A 15,652-nucleotide genomic window follows, 5' to 3' on the forward strand; every position below is an offset into this window, starting at 1 on the left:
GTACATTGTTGCTGTGAATGTAAAATGGTTCAGCTGCTGTGGAAAAGTTTGGCACATCTTCAAAAATTAAACATAAAATCACCATACGACCCAATGATTCATTCCATTCCTAGGTATACACGTCAAAGAATTACAAATACATGTACATGCATGTTCATAGCAGCACTATTCACAATAGCCAAAAGGTAGAAACAGCCCAATGTTCATCGGTGGATACATGGATAAAAATATTGTGATATATAGATACATAAATATTATTCAGTCATAAAGAATAATGAAGTACTGGTACATGTTACAACTTACATGAACCATGAAAGTGTTATGCTAAGTGAAAGAAGCAGATACAAAAGATCACATATTGGATGGTTGCCATTTGAAATATCCAGAATAGGTAAATCCATAGAGACAGAATGCAGATTGAGGTTGTCAGGGGCTCATGGGGAAGGGGTAGAATAGTGAGCAACTGCTTAATGAGTAGGGGGTTTCCTTTTGGGGTGATGAGAATATTTTGGAACTAGACAGAAGTGGTGGTTTCACAAAATTGTGAATGAACTAAAGGCCACTGAATTGTTTCACTTTAAAATGAATAATTTTATATTATGTGAATTTCATCTCAATTAAAACCGATACATTAGAAGAATATTAGTCCATTTTAAAATAGAAATAATAAACATTATTTAAAAAAACCTGTTGCCGTTGAGTCGATTCCGACTCGTGTTTATTATATGTTAGCATAAATAACTTATTACGGTGAAAAATAACTATTTTCCAAAACAAAAAAGATTAGGGAGAGGAATGGCATGTTTTGCTTTTTTTTTTTTTTTAACAAATCTTGTTAGTATCTGGCTTAAAAGAAGACACCTGGATTCTCATATCTGCTTCTGCCTTCAATAAGTCTCAGTACATTGTTTTGGTTGAAGTACATGAAGAAAATATGGCCTCACACAGTTTGAAAAGGGAAGAGTAATTTAGTTTTCAGATAGTTGTGGATACTTTTCTTTGATACTTCACCAAAACTCAACATGGCGGCATTTTCTTAAAAGTTGCAAAAAAAAAAAAAAGGTAGTTGCAGTGTGGAATCTGAAGCCATAGCAATCAAATTCTACTCTATTACATTAAAATCCGTTGGTTTATCTTACACTTTGAATGGATTTTGTAACATCATGCATCTGTCATTTGGAAAATATTGGTCCACTGAGTTATACAGAAGGAGCCCTTGTGGAGCAGTGGTTAAAGCATTCGGCTACTAAGCTAAAGATCGTTGGTTCAAGGGTGAAAGATGTGGCAGCCTTGGAAACCGTATGGGGCAGTTCTGCTCTGTCTGTAGGGTCACTATGAGTTGAAATCGACTCCATGGTAGTGGGTTTGGTTGTTTGGGGTTTTTGGTGAGTTATATAGATCTTCCAAATGTTGATAGATTTCATTATACAGTATTGAAAAATCACGTTCATTATGGGTCACCATCAGTCTCATCAGGGAAGTCTTTAAGTATTGGGAAGCTGTCAAGTTCATGGTGGCAGATACAAGTATTCCAGAATTGTGATTTTCTTTTGAAAGCTTGAATTTTATCATTGGCAGTAAATACTGTCAGTTGCTTTCTTTGAAGTGACAGGCTTGCTTTGTTCATTTTTGGGAAACTGTCTGCCAAATACCCACGTCTGAATAAATCTTAGTTTGTGTCTTAGTCGTTCTTTCAAGTAAAAATGGTGTTCCATGAAAAAAGAGGCTAGTTCAGCTTGAAACTCAAACAGTTACACAAGTGCTTTTCCTGGGGACAGTTGTATTTTGGGATACAACAGAAACGCTTTATGTGTACTTCCTATTTTGTCAGACAGAATATTAAAAGACATACTCAAGGGTTGAGAAGTAATAAAAATTAATAGTTTGTACTTTTATCAAGGACATTCCTAAGTGAAAGTGAATTTTTTTTTACTGTGAGTACGTGACAGTGAAGACACAATGACTAGTCCAGTGTAGTGCCACTGCCTTGATTTGTGCCAAGTTGCTAGCTGTTTTACCCACTATTGCTTCTGCACCATCAATGCAAACTTCAACACAATGAAAAAAGCAAATAATGTTAGTAGTATCATGAAAACAGTTTTGAACTTACAGACCTTAGGGAGAGTTTTGGGGACCTCCAGAAGCCCAGGGACCACACTTTGAGAACTGCTGCCCTAAGTGACGTATGAGTCCCTCAGGGCTTGGCTGTAGGCCCTTTTTTCTTCTTACTCTCTACTGTCTCCTTGGGTGAACTTGTCTACTGCTTTCATACCTTAGTTTCCCCCTGAGCAAAATGACCCACACATTTTTTTATCTCTAGTCCTGGCTTCTCCTGGAGCTCTAGACCCATGTATCCAGTAACAACTCAACACTGCCACTTGGATATACCTCAGAGGCACTTAAGATCAACATGTCTAAGACTTCACTTGTGATCTCCTCCCTTGTTGCCTTCCATCCAGTTACACAAGCCAGAATCCTTGTCATCACCATGTCCCCCCACCCACTTATTCAGTCACCAAATTCTATTAATTTTGCCTCGTAAGTTATCTCTTTAAGCCATTACTTTTCATCTCCATCACCACCACCACTGAAGTCAAAGTTACTGTTACGTCTTGCTGAAATTACCACAAAATGGCACCTAGGGCAATTAGTGTTAAATTGCTGAATGATCTCTCACAGCTGGCAGTAGAAACTGTGATGGCCAATAGAAACTGCTCATTCACGTGTGGTGCCCAGGGGGTGCACCCTACCTGTCATACCTTAGTTGTGCCCCTGCTTCACAGTCCCCCTTTAATCCATTCTCACTGTAGCCAGAGTGATCTTTTCAAAACACAAGTCTAATCACACCAAAACCCTGCTTAAAACCTTTCAATGACCTCCTGTTGCTGTCAGGATGAAGACCAGAATCTTCAGCATGGTCTGACGCCCCAATCTGAGTCAGTTTCTTTGTCATAGGTTCTCATAGAATCATGTTCCCTTCCTTCATAAACACTTATCATGGTTTGCACTTACATATTTATTAGTGGGATTGTTTGATTAATATCTTTCCCTGACAAGATTATAAATTTCATGAGAGCAGAGACAGCCACATAGTAGACGTTTTATAAATATTTGCTGAGTCAATGATTGAATGAGGCCTAGGACAATCCCTCTAAGCAGGGATTAAAAAAAACCAAACCAGCTGCTGAATTGATTCTAACTCATGGTAACCCCATGTGTATCAGAGTAGAACTGTGCTCCATAGGTTTTTCGGTGGCTGATTTTTCAGAAGTAGATTGTCAGTCCTTTCTTTTAAGGTGCCTCTGGGTAGACTAGAACCTCCAACCTTTCAAGGCACAGCTGAGCACGTTAACCATTTATACCATCCAAGGACTCCAAGCATGGATTAACCACTGAAAAATAAGTCTTCTGCTCCTGGGCTCTCCAGTTGGGGGAAGACCTTTTTTTTCCTTTTGTCTCACAGCTTTTCAAAGAAAAATGCTGCCTTTTGTTAGGTGTTCCATCAAAGTGTCCTCCTAAGCATGAGAGCAAATTTATCTTCTATTTGACATAGGAGCCCTCCTTGCTCCCCATCTCTCTTGCTGCCAGCAGCTCTTGGACAGGGTTAGCTAGCAGTACTAGTCGTTAAGGATTATAAGGGAAGATACACAATCTTTCTTGCCTATGAGGTGCTTGGTTAGGAGGCCTGTTTCAGCAAGAGAGAATAAAATAGATCAGGTGGAAGTGCCAAGAGGGAAATAAAAAGAGAATCGTGATATTGTCCTCAGGGAACCCTTAGCCTGCTGGAGAAGGCAGAGTCCCTTCTCAAGGGTTTTTCAGCTGAGGTCAATATAACACTGGAAATAGCCTTTCTTAGAGGATAGAATGGAAGAGAAACCAACATTTATTAAGCACCTACTGTGTGGCAGACATTTTGACTTTTGTTCTACCATTTAGTTTTTGTTTTTGTTCTAAATCATTTAGCCTTTACAGCAACCCTGTGAGGTAGGAATTATTATCCATTTGTATAGGCAAAAAAACAACTGAGGCTTAAAGAGGCTACATAACTAAAGTAACACAGTATATTAGACCTGTTTATTCTTCCTGCCCACGCCACATCCCCCTCTAAGGGACTCTGTACTGGCCAAAATTTTGCTGCAGTCTATATTACATATTCCATCATATATCCTCCCAATTTCTTTTTTTATATGTATATAAAACTTTGTTTTTTTGTAGTTGTTGAGAATATACACGGCAAAACACCAATTCAACAGTTTCTACATGTACCATTTAGTAACATTGATTGTATTCTTCGAATTGTGTAACCATTCTCACCTTCTTTTTCTGAGTTGTTCATCCCTATTGACATAAATTCACTGCCCCCAAGGTTCCTGTCTAATATTTCAAGTTGCTGTTGTCAGTGTAATTCCATATAGACAGTTCTTAAAAGCATAATATTCAAGGTAGAAGTTTTTTTACTGGTTAAGCTAGATTATTTGATTTTAAGAAGACTTCAGGGGATATTTTGGTTTAAGTTTTAAAGATTACATCTCAGGACAGTAGCTTCAGGGGTTCATCCATCCTTCATGGCTGCAGGAAGTCTGGAGTCCATGAGAGTCTGAAATTCTGTTCTGTATTTTCCCCCTTTTGATCAGCATTCTTTTATGGAATCTTTGATCAAATTGTTCAGTAATGGTAACCAGGCAGCATCCAGTTCTTCTGGTCTCATGGCATAGGAGGCAATTGTTCACACATTCCATATCTTCCTCATGTTCATGACTCTCCTTCTTCCTCTGTTTTAGGTGAACAGAGACCAGTTGTGCCTTAGATGGCCGTTTGCAAGCTTTTAAGACACCAGGCACTATTCATTGAACTAGGAGGTAGAACAGAGGCACTAAACATCTTATTAGGCCACTTAACAGGGATGTCCCGTGAAACCATCCAAGACCCTAAACCTCCAAACCAAGAAACCAAATCCCATAAAGTTTTTGGGTACACATAGACAGCCTCAGCTACTCTACATCTATCATACAGCTTTTGTCAGTTCAACTTTTTACAGGTGTACAACTTACTGACAGCAGTTAAAATAATCAGCTGTGCAACCCTACCCTTAATCAATGCGGTATTTCCATCACCCACCCTTGTCCTTCCCTGCTGCCTCTGGTAACCACTAATAAACTTTTTTCTCTATACGTTTACCTTTTCATGTCTTTTTATATAAGTTAGCCCATTGCCATCAAGTCGATTCCAACTCATAGTGATCCTATAGGATAGAGTAGAACTGTCCTATAGGGTTTCCAAGGAGCGGCTGATGGACTCAAACTGCTGACCTTTCGGTTAGCAGCCTGAGCTGTTAAACATAAGTGAGGTCATACAATATTTGTCCTTCCGTGATTGACTTATTTCACTCAGTGTTTTTTCAAGATCCATCCATATTGTAGCATGTATCAAGACTTCATGTCTCCTACTGGTTGAGTAATATTCCATTGTATGTATGTACCACATTATCCATTCATCTGTTGATGAGCATTTAGGTTATTTCCACCTTTTGGCTATTGTGAATAGTGCTTCAGTGAACATTGGTGCACAAGTCTCTGATTGAGTCTGCTTTCAAGTCTTTTGGGTATATACCTAGGAGTGGAATTGCTGGGTCATATGGTAGTTCTATTTTTAGTTTTTTGAGGAACCACCACATTGTTTTCCATAACAGTTGTACCATTTTTCATTCCTACCAGCAATGAGTAGGGTTCCAATTTCCCTACATCCTCACCAACATTTGTTATTTTCTGCTTATTTTATCTTAGCCATCCTAGTGGGAATAAAATGATATCTCCTTGTGGTTTTGATTTGTATCTCTCTGATGACTAATGATGCTTAGCATCTTTTCATGTGTTTGGTGGCTGTTTGAATGTCGTCTTTGGTGAAATGTCTATTCAAGTCCTTTGCCCGTTTTATGATTGGGTTGTCTTTTTGTTGTTAAGTTGTCAAAGTTTTATATATTTTTTGGTTATTAGACTGTTGTTGGATTATGGATTTTAAAGATATTGTAGTCAATAGCTTGTCTTTTTACTTTTTTGGTAAAGTCTTTTGATGAACAAAAGTTTTTAATTTTTATGAGGTCCAATTTATTCATTTTGTGTTTTGCTATTTGTGCTTTTGCCATTAGATAATCCATTGTTGAAAGCTAGGCCTGACAATGTTGCCCTGCTTTTTCTTCTAAGACTTTTATGGTTTTAATTTGCACATTTAGGTCTTTAATCCACTTTAGATTTGTTTTTGTGTATGGTGTGAAGCATGGATCCTCCCAATTTCTTGAACTACCATTTACCCACTCCATCTTCCTCTCACCTAGGTGATTGGACCAGGGGAGGTTCTTACCCAAGGACGTTTAATCTGTAGGCTGGTTAGTTACCTCTGACTGATGGCCTGGTACAAAAAGAGGAACTGGGTCAAGGAGATTCTCTGTCTTAGAAACCTCAGGCAAAGTGTTCCCCAGGAGGAACCAGAGCCTGAAAGAAAAGCAGCCATGCCCAGTGTGAGTGAATCAATGAAGGGTGGGAAGATCATGAGAAGGAAGAGCCATGACCTCCAGCCACTGAGGAGTATTGACTCTAGACTCCTCCCCAGCTTCATTGCTTACTTCTGGAGTTTCCTGAGAGGCCCCATGTTGCTTTTCATGCATTTTGACCACTAACCTTCTATGCTTGAGCTAAGTTGAGGGGGTCTCTTTTTTCATGAGTGCCAGCCCCAAATGGTTACAGAGTGACAGAGACAGATTTCAAACCCAAGCCCATCTGTATGCATAGCCCTGCTCTTCTCATTATTCCATGCTGTGGAGGGTAAGCCCTGAGTAGTGTTGAGGGCCCAGCACCCTGGGAATGAATGCAATAAGATCTGGAGAGAGGTACCAGTTTAAAGAAGGATGTGATAGGAACCCTGTCCTGCTGGGTAATGTGAGATGGACAAAAGACTTTGACTAATAGTGCCTGGCCTTGCTTTGGGAAACTTCCTGAGAAGTACAAACCATGCTGGGTAGAAACTGCTGGCCACGGTCCACTGTGTATGACATCATGGGTACAGTCCCACATGGTTCTAGACCCTGGGCACCTTGGCGTGGGGAACTACAAAGAGCCCAGGCTTTGGAATGGGGTCAACTTCAAATCCTCTAGTGGAGCCCTAGTACTACAGTGGTTAAGCACTTGGCTGCTAACTTAAAGGTCAGTGTTTTGAATCTACCAGCTACTGTGCAGGAGAAAGATGGTAACAATTGAAGTCTGTAAAGATTACAGCCTTGGAAACCCTGTAGGGGCAGTTCTTCTCTGTCCTGTAGGGTTACTATGAGTTGGAATCGACTGGATGGCAGTGAGTTTCAAATCCTCTTCCTGCCTGCCTGTCTTTGGGAAACACAAGACTGCTTTCCCTGTGTGTTCCTCAGTGTCCTCATCAGTAAAAAAAAAAAAAAAAAAGGAGGGGGGATAATTTCTACTTCACTGTAGGGCTAAAGAATTTAACTTTACCAAAAGAATTTGCTTTTTGTCCTTGGTTCTTGAGAGATAACCTCTAAATCCTTGGAATTTTCCCAGTGATTGAAGTGTCTTTGATGAGGCCTCCAGACCACACCTACCTAAAAGGCTATGCTATAATAGATTATCTCTTGGAGGGGGCTGACCAGGCCAGAAGGACCCACTATGTAATATCAGTTGACCTCAGGGGATGAGGGCTCTACATTGAGTTACATAATGAGGCCCCAATAAAGGCTCTGGAGACAGGAGTTCCATGGGCTTCCTGGTTGGTAGAAGACATCAGTACACATGGGAAGGTAGCAAGTCCCATTTTGGAACATAGAAGCTCCATGTTGGGGACCTTACCCTATGTGTCTCTTCATTTGTGTTCATTTTACTATAATAAAACTATAATCCTAAGCATAATGCTTTCCTGAGTTCTGTAAGTCATTCTAGCTAATCATTGAACCCAAGGTCATAGTGGGAGTCAGCAGGTCAGAAATGAGGGGGGCCTGGGAACCCCCACACTTAGGGTTGGCATACTGAGGGAGTAGTGGGAAACCTCCACATTTGTCTCCCACAGATCAGGAGTGAGGATGTGTTGGGTACCCCCAAGCTTATGATTGGCATCTCAGATCTTGAACAGACTTGGCAGTGTGGAGGGCTGTGCACTTTTAATTTGTGAGATCTGACCTAGCTCTGGGTGGCTAGGGTCAGAGGAAGAAGTACTGGATTATGTAGTTAGTGTTAGATTTGAACAGAAGTGTAATAGGTTGTATTGATTGAACTGATCACTTCAACTAAAAATAAGGATTACTTGTGATAATTCTGCAAAATCCTACATTGGGCCTCCCATGTAGTGAGCACTTTATAAATGCTGGCTTCGTTGTTCATTTTCTGTAACAGAATCCATGGTCCAATCAGTCCTAGTGCTGCCCTTAACCCAAGCAATCCTCTAACCGCTCCTCCAAGACCCTGAGGCATAGAGTCCACCACAGTCTACTGCCCCAGAGAGCTGGAGGCCCACTGGGGCAGTAAAGTCAAGTCCCCAGACCTGGGAGATCAGTACGCTCCTGTAAGCTGAGCAATTTTCAGAGCAAGAGGGCAGGACTGGGGGCCACTAAGACAGATTTGAGCCGGGCCTAAGACTTGACCAGACCCAGGCCCAGCCCCAGGATGCCAGGCCACCGGGCAATGTCCAGGGCTCTCGCTGTTGAAGCTCTGTCCCCTGGAGAGAGGAGCACCAGGCTCCACAACTGAGTAGATGGTTGAGCTATAAAACCCAGTGCTGTCGAGCCGATTCTGACTCATAGCGACCCTATAGGATAGAGTAGAACTGCCCCATAGAGAGTTTCCAAGGAGTGTCTGGTGGATTTGAACTGCTGACCCTTTGGTTAGCAACCATAGCACTTAACACCTACGCCACCAGGGTTTCCACGGTTGTGCTGTATCTCTGGGAAATTTCAGAGAGCCTTGTCTGGGAGGGGCCCTTTCTCTCCAGCCATCAGTTTTCCTATCACGCTTGCTCAATTGTGTGTGGTGTAGAGCTGGCCTGGTGCCCCTACCCCCTCCCCTGCAGTAACCTGAAGCTGGTGCCTGTGTTAATGTGATAATGCCGTGATAATGGCCAGGAGATGACTTCAGCTAACTGATTAGGCCCTCTGGAGTGGCATCCGAGGCATGGGCTTAATTCTCCCTAGTGAAGAGGCAGCCAGCACCCAAGGCTGGAGCACAAGGTGCTGGCTGGGATATTGCATCTGGAAAAGCACTGAGGGGGAAAATTGGAAGTATTAGAACTTCCCAGGTTGCTATTCCACAGGGGCCAAACATCGTTAGCAGCAGCACTAATTATGAACCAGGAGAGTCAGGCCTGGCTGCGTAGCCTGCCAAGGCAGTCCTTGAGAGTGGCCTTGGGAGCCAGCAGGGCAGAGGGAGAGCTGCAGAGAGGCCTGGGCTCCAGAGCCAGGAGACACCGAGAAAGGAGAGACCAGATCACAGAGTCATTCAGACCCATGGGTGCAGGGAACTGGGTAAGGTTTTGTTGTGGGGTGCCCTTATCTCATTCAGAATGCTTGGACCAGTACTAGGAAGGATGGGAGTTAAACTGCAGGAATGATTTCTACCTGCCAGGAATTCGGAGTTGTCTGTACTCTGTCTTCACTTCCTGTCTTCTCATTCTCTCTTGTCTGTATTGCTCCACTGAAAATTTTCTTATCGAGGTCACTGATGGCTTCCATGTTGCCAATTTCAGTAGTAATTTTTTAGTCATTATCCTACTCAACCTAGCAGCAGCATCTAATACAGATGGTCACTCACTGTTTCTTAAAACACTGTTTTCATTTGGCCTCCTGCACACTCCTCTCTCAATTCTCCACCTGCCCCCATAGTCTCCTTTGCTGGTTGCTTCTCATCTTCCCCGTCTCTACCTGTTGGAATGCCCCAAGACTGTTGTCACACCTTTCTTCTCTGCCCACTCTCACTCCCTAAGTAATCTCATCCACAAATGGATATCTTTAGCCCCTACATCTCCAGTCTGCTCTAGACTCATATGCAGCTGCCCACTTGACATTTCCGTATGAATGTCTGTCAGAGTCCTCTTAAACTCAGTGGTCCCCCAGTCTTTCCCACTGCAATAAATGCAACTCCGTTCTACCAGGCCCTAAGCCTTGGAGTCATTCCTAGCTCTTCTCCTTCTTCCACATCCCCTTATCCAATCCCTCAGAAAACGTTCTCAGCTCTACCCTTCAAGTTATCACCAGAATCTGACCACTTATCTCCAGTTACACTGTGACTACCCTTGTCAGAGCCACCATCAGATCTTGTGTGGGCAGTTGCAATAGCCTCTGGGTTAGTTACAGTACAGATTATCAGAGTCCCTAAAATACAGTGCTGTACTTTAAACAAGATAGAAGATTGCTTTTTTCTGAAGTGTGAGATTGTGCTTAAGTCTTCCAGGGTTGATCCAGTCATGCTGGTTTGCCACTTTGTCTTTTTCAACATCTAACTTCCATCTTGTAGACTAATATGGTTGCTCCAGCTGGCACATCGTGCACATGAGATTCTAGCCAGCGGAAAGGGGAGAAGGAAGAAGTGGAGGGCAGGCCCATTGCTCTAAGAAACTGACCTAAAAATTGCATATATGGCTTCTGCTCAAATTCTGTTGGCCAACATTTTGTCATATACCATACTTAGATGAAAGGAAGGTTGGGAAATGTAGCATGTACCCAGCTAAAACGTGAGAGGAAAGAATAAATTTGAGGGAACAGTTAATCTCTGTCACAGCCTCCTAAGTGGTTACCCTGATTCTGCTCTGCCCCCTCCAGGCGGTTCTCAACATGGCATTCAGAGTGAAAAAACCTGTTGTCATTGTCGTTGACTAGATTTCAACTCATAGAGACCCTATAGGACAGGGTAGAACTGCCCCATAGAGTTTCCAGGGAGCACCTGGTGGATTCGAACTGCTGACCTTTTGGTCAGCAGCTGTATCACTTAACCATTATGCCACCAGGGTTTCTGTTAAATCAGAACGTGTCACTCCTCTGTGCAGAACCTCCCATTGGCTTCTTGTTTCACTCTGAATGAAATCTAAAATCCTTACTGTGGTCCTCAAGGCCCTGTATAATTTGAGCACTGATTTCTCTCTGACCTCATCTCCTACTCCGCTCCCTCTTTCGCAGCCCGCTCCAGGCTTCAACTCATTCTTCCACCAAGTGATGTTCATTCATCTTTGAAAAAGTATCCTTCCATCCCCCACCCCCCAATAGTAGCTAGTGACAGTAGACTAGGAACTCTAGACCAGGGTTCACTTCCAAAAATATTCAGAGAGGCTTTTCTTGACTTCCGTTCCCACCATTTCTAGCTCCTACTTTGTTTTACTCCAAGGCATATCATAAGAAGTTAAGATCTAGGCTCCATATATAGGACACGCACACACACAAAAAACCCAAACCCACTGCTGTTGAGTTGATTCCAACTTATAGCGACCCTATAAGGACAGAGTAGAACTGCCCCATAGGGTTTCCAAGGAGTGGCTGGTGGATTTGAGCTGCCGACCTGTTGGTTAGCAACTAACCTCTTAACCGCTGCGCCACCAGGGCTCCACATATAGGAGGTGCACTATATATGCTTGTTGAATGAATGAGCACAGGAAGGTGGCAGTACATGGACACAAAGTTGACTGGATGGGGCTTCTTCCCTAGTCATTTCAGGTAGGACCCCCTTCTTGATCTCTGTTGTGGTTCTAGTTTGAAAGCAGAGACTCCTTTGTTTCTGGCTTCTGGGAGCTTATCAAATACTTGTTAAACATTCAGTGTATCTGTATGGAAGATAAAAAAGGAGCATAAGCTGTAGACCAGCCCTGGCCCTCAGGAAACATGGGTTGGTTAGGAGCCTAGATTTCATCTTTTTTTTCTCCGGGTGTGATCATTCACATGTGGTTATCAGGAAAAGGGTAGCTTCCTTCTTTCTTTAGGAGCCCCTGGGTAATGCAAACAGTTAATGTGCTTAGCTGCTAACCTCAAGGTTGGCAGTCTGAGTTCACCTAGAGGCACGTTGGAAGAAAAGCCTGGTGATCTGTGTCCAGAGCACATTCTACTTTGACACACATGGGGTCGCCATGAGTTGGGATCTCCTGGGTGGCAACTGGTTTTCTCCTTCTTTATGACAGCACCATGAACTGGGGTGGCCCTGGGGGAGGAGGTAGAATTAAAAAAAAGGGGGGTAAAGGGGGAGAAGAGGAAGCTATGAAGAGAGGCTGTCCCATGATAGGTTATGGTTCTAGGTTATGGTGGGCTTGTTCTTCTTATCCATATGGAGTAGGGCCTCAATCACAGATCCTGTGCTTAAGAAGCAGTTAAAACCAGTTTTCATTCAATGGATGAGGAGAAAAAGCAAAAGAGGGTTGGGGTGGGCAGAGGGCTGGAGACATGGAGGGGAGAGTGTCAGGGGCCTCCAGCTGGGGAGAAGTTAGCTTTGAAAAGCTTGGACGGAGCAGGAGATAAATTATCTGAAAGGATTGTTCTATTATCCTTTCTTGCTCTGGGCAAAATGCAAAAGGTCACAGTTATTTTCCCCAGACTCCTCTTTGCTGGGCCACTTAGACACTGCTTTGACATTTACCGCTGAAGAAGATCAGAAGCCCCCTCTGAGGCCTGGCTCTGGATTTCCCTGTTGAGAAGGTTCCAGTTTCTTTTTCCTCTGGATGAGGAGGCTTGTTGCATCCCCTCCTAGTTCCTCTCCCTGCCTTCCCGTTCCACTGGAGGGATAGGGCCAAGAGTTGTGATTCTCAAACTTCAGCAAGTGTCAGAACTACCTGGAGGGCTTGCTAAAACAAGATTGGCTGTCCCACCTCCAGAATTTCTGATTCATTAGGTCTGGGGTGGGGCCTGAGAATTTTTGTTTTTAACAGGTTCCCAGCTGATAGGCTGATGCTAATCCCAACCACTCTTTGAGAGCCACTGGTTTAGAGCAACCAATTTGAATCTAAAGGTGTCCCATATCTGATCTTCAATCCTTTTTTCCCACTCCCCAGTCAAGGAGAAGTGGACTTGAGTTACAGCAAGATTATTTTAAATTAGATATCAAGGACTTCTTGACTGTCAGTGTTGTTCAAATGGCCAAGGCAAGCCCAGAAATTTCCCTTCCTATAAATCTTTGCATGTCTCCTCCACTCCTGTACGTCTGGATGAGTGAAGATCTGTTCTCCCCCATTATGCTCCCCCCACCCCTGAGCAGGGAATCCCTGGACCTGAGAATTACAGAAACTGTTGGAGGTGGAGGATGGGAGAACAGTAAATGCAGAGTAAGCAGAGGGAACCCCATCCCCTCCTACGCTTCTGTTTCTTTGAGATTAAAATATTTGTTTCTTCCTGTGCTCTACTCAGGCCTATGTCTGGGAAACCATTTATGCTTAATGTCCCCAACCCATTAGCAGCCCGGCATGGGGCCCTGCTAATCAGGCTCCTTAATGGCATCACTGTGAAAAGTGAGGTTGTGAGTGTCTATACTAGCCTCCCAGCCTCGGCTGGAGAGGAAGCGTCTAGACAAGGATCAGGGCCCAGCTAGGCTCAGAGGTGACCCGAGAATGATGCATGCCAGCATAGTTGATCTAATGATGACCTGTCCGCCCACCTCCATTTTGATATGAGTACCAGAATTTTTTTTTTTTTTTACCAGAAATAGACCCCCTGGTCACCTTGGCTGAAGCAGCAAGATCCCCCTGCCCTATATCTACTTGAGCCTTCTCTCCTCTCAAATTAGGGGACACTGACCTCCTTAGGAAGCGTATTCCTGTACCAGTGGCCCTCATCTGGCATTTATTGAATACCTCTGTGTGTGAAAGGGAGCCCTGGAAGCACAATGATTAAGCTCTCAGGTGCTATCAGAATGTTGGCAATTCGAATCCACCCAGCTGTTCCACAGGCAACCTGCTTCCGTAAAGATTGCAGCCTAGAAAACCCTATGGGACAGTTTTACTCTGTCACATGAGGTTGCTGTGAGTTGGGGTTGGTTCAGTGGCACTTAACAACAACAACATGTGTGAAAGACTCTCTCACGTCACCTAGATCCCCCTTCAAAATCCAAAAGTTATGATTTAATTATGTCTCTAAATAGGTGTGAGGAACTTTAGCTTACAATCTAGGGGATCCCTAGGACCCTCCAGCTTTAAGATTCTGAATCAGCTGCCCCTTCTGCAGCTACTCCTGTAGAGTTTGGGTTTTGTGGCTTTGATCTGCAGAGGGAACAGAGGTGCAAGGGTAGGTGCCCTCATTTAAGGTTAACCAGGTAATACTCTCAGACAGGAGGCCATCCCTTGAATTCAATCTTGAAATATTTGTCTCTTGTTCCTCTTGACATCTCATGTTGTGTTTGGTACCACTAGACAACTCAAACCACTGGCGGCTCCACAAGATCCTGGGAGGGAAAGATACCCCTCCTCCTACTTCCAACAAAACACTTCAGAAAGGAGATGAGTTTCTGCTACTAAAAGGAGGGTTGAAGGGAGCTAGCATGTGCCAGTGACTGGTTCCTGCTCACTTTTCCCTCCAGGTCCTGAGAGAGGTTGAAGACCCAACCAACTTTGACAGCCAACAGCCATCAGAATCATAGGGCTGGATGATGTTGACTTTTCTGCTTCCAGGCAAGAGAGCTTATCTGGCACCTGCATTCCCGGTCACCAAGAAGCCAGCTGGTTGGCCAAGAGCTCAGGAACTCCCTCTATCCTGCTTTTTTCCATCCTGGCTCCTCAGCTTCAGGGTTGAGCCACGGGGAACCCTCTCCAATCTGCCGGAACAGAATATTACAAGCTGTTCCTGTGGTGGTCTGAGCTGCCAGCTCCCCAGCCTGCTGCTGCTGGAAGAAGGCTATGGTGTTAGTAATCAGTCCACAGCCTCCCTCCACATGCCATTCCCTTCATGGAAGGAGCGGTGCCCATCTGGAAAGAATCACCAGGAATTTGGAGAGAGATGGGGTGAGAACTGGAGGAAGGAAGAAGTGCTCCAGTTGCCAGTTGGGCAAAGCTGTGCTTCAGCCAGGCCGCATTCGCCCCACCCCCCTCGTTTCCCTCTGCCCAGCCTTCCCACGTGGCCAGTTCAGACCCATCTGCCCAGGTCTCTTCCTCTCTCTTGCTCCTGGACCCCGTAGAAATGGCAGCTTTTCCTTTTCTGTCCTTCTGTCCTCCAGACCCCACATGGCCCACCTCCGAGATGTGTAAACCTCCCAGCTGGCTTGGGGGCAGGCAGTGTGAGCACTGTAGACAAGAACTGTAGATTCGAGCTAATATCTGAATCAGGAGTCAAGGATAGATGGGCATCCTTAGCAACTGAAATGTTACCTGCTTCCTGACCCCCTTCCCTACTAGGACATGATCTCTCTGGAGGCATGTTTTGGAGGTGGAAGACCTGTCCTTGACACAGACTTCTCCCTTCCTACCTGGATAGCTTTGGGCAAGTCCACTTACCCTCTGAGCTTCTGCTTCCTTATCTATAAAATGTGGGTATTAAGTGGGATAATCTGAGAAGGAATGGGTAAACTGGGACCTGAAATGCAGATCTTATTCTTCTCATGCCCCGCACCTTTGGGTCCTCCTGTGTGCTGGTCACCCTGAAACCTCCAGGAAGGGCAGGGCAAGCCCATGCCTGTATTATCTTTCCAAAAACCCACAGGAAAGGATA

General features: G+C 44.1%; 1 long non-coding RNA gene across 7 annotated transcripts in view; it reads left to right on the plus strand.

Moving 5' to 3' along the window:
* LOC126070013 (uncharacterized) overlaps nucleotides 1–15,652 on the plus strand; it is a 94,776-nt gene that overhangs the window by 70,372 nt on the left and 8,752 nt on the right. For 6 of the 7 annotated variants that reach the window (XR_007516109.1, XR_007516103.1, XR_007516105.1 and 3 more), the window contains one exon: nucleotides 14,529–14,949. This is a non-coding gene — a long non-coding RNA (uncharacterized LOC126070013). Of the gene's footprint in view, nucleotides 1–14,528; nucleotides 15,089–15,652 lie in introns of all 7 variants that reach the window. The other variant, XR_007516104.1, reaches the window with a different exon arrangement.

Source organism: Elephas maximus, chromosome 2 (assembly GCF_024166365.1).
Source record: "Elephas maximus indicus isolate mEleMax1 chromosome 2, mEleMax1 primary haplotype, whole genome shotgun sequence".
Taxonomy (NCBI): Eukaryota; Metazoa; Chordata; class Mammalia; order Proboscidea; family Elephantidae; genus Elephas; species Elephas maximus.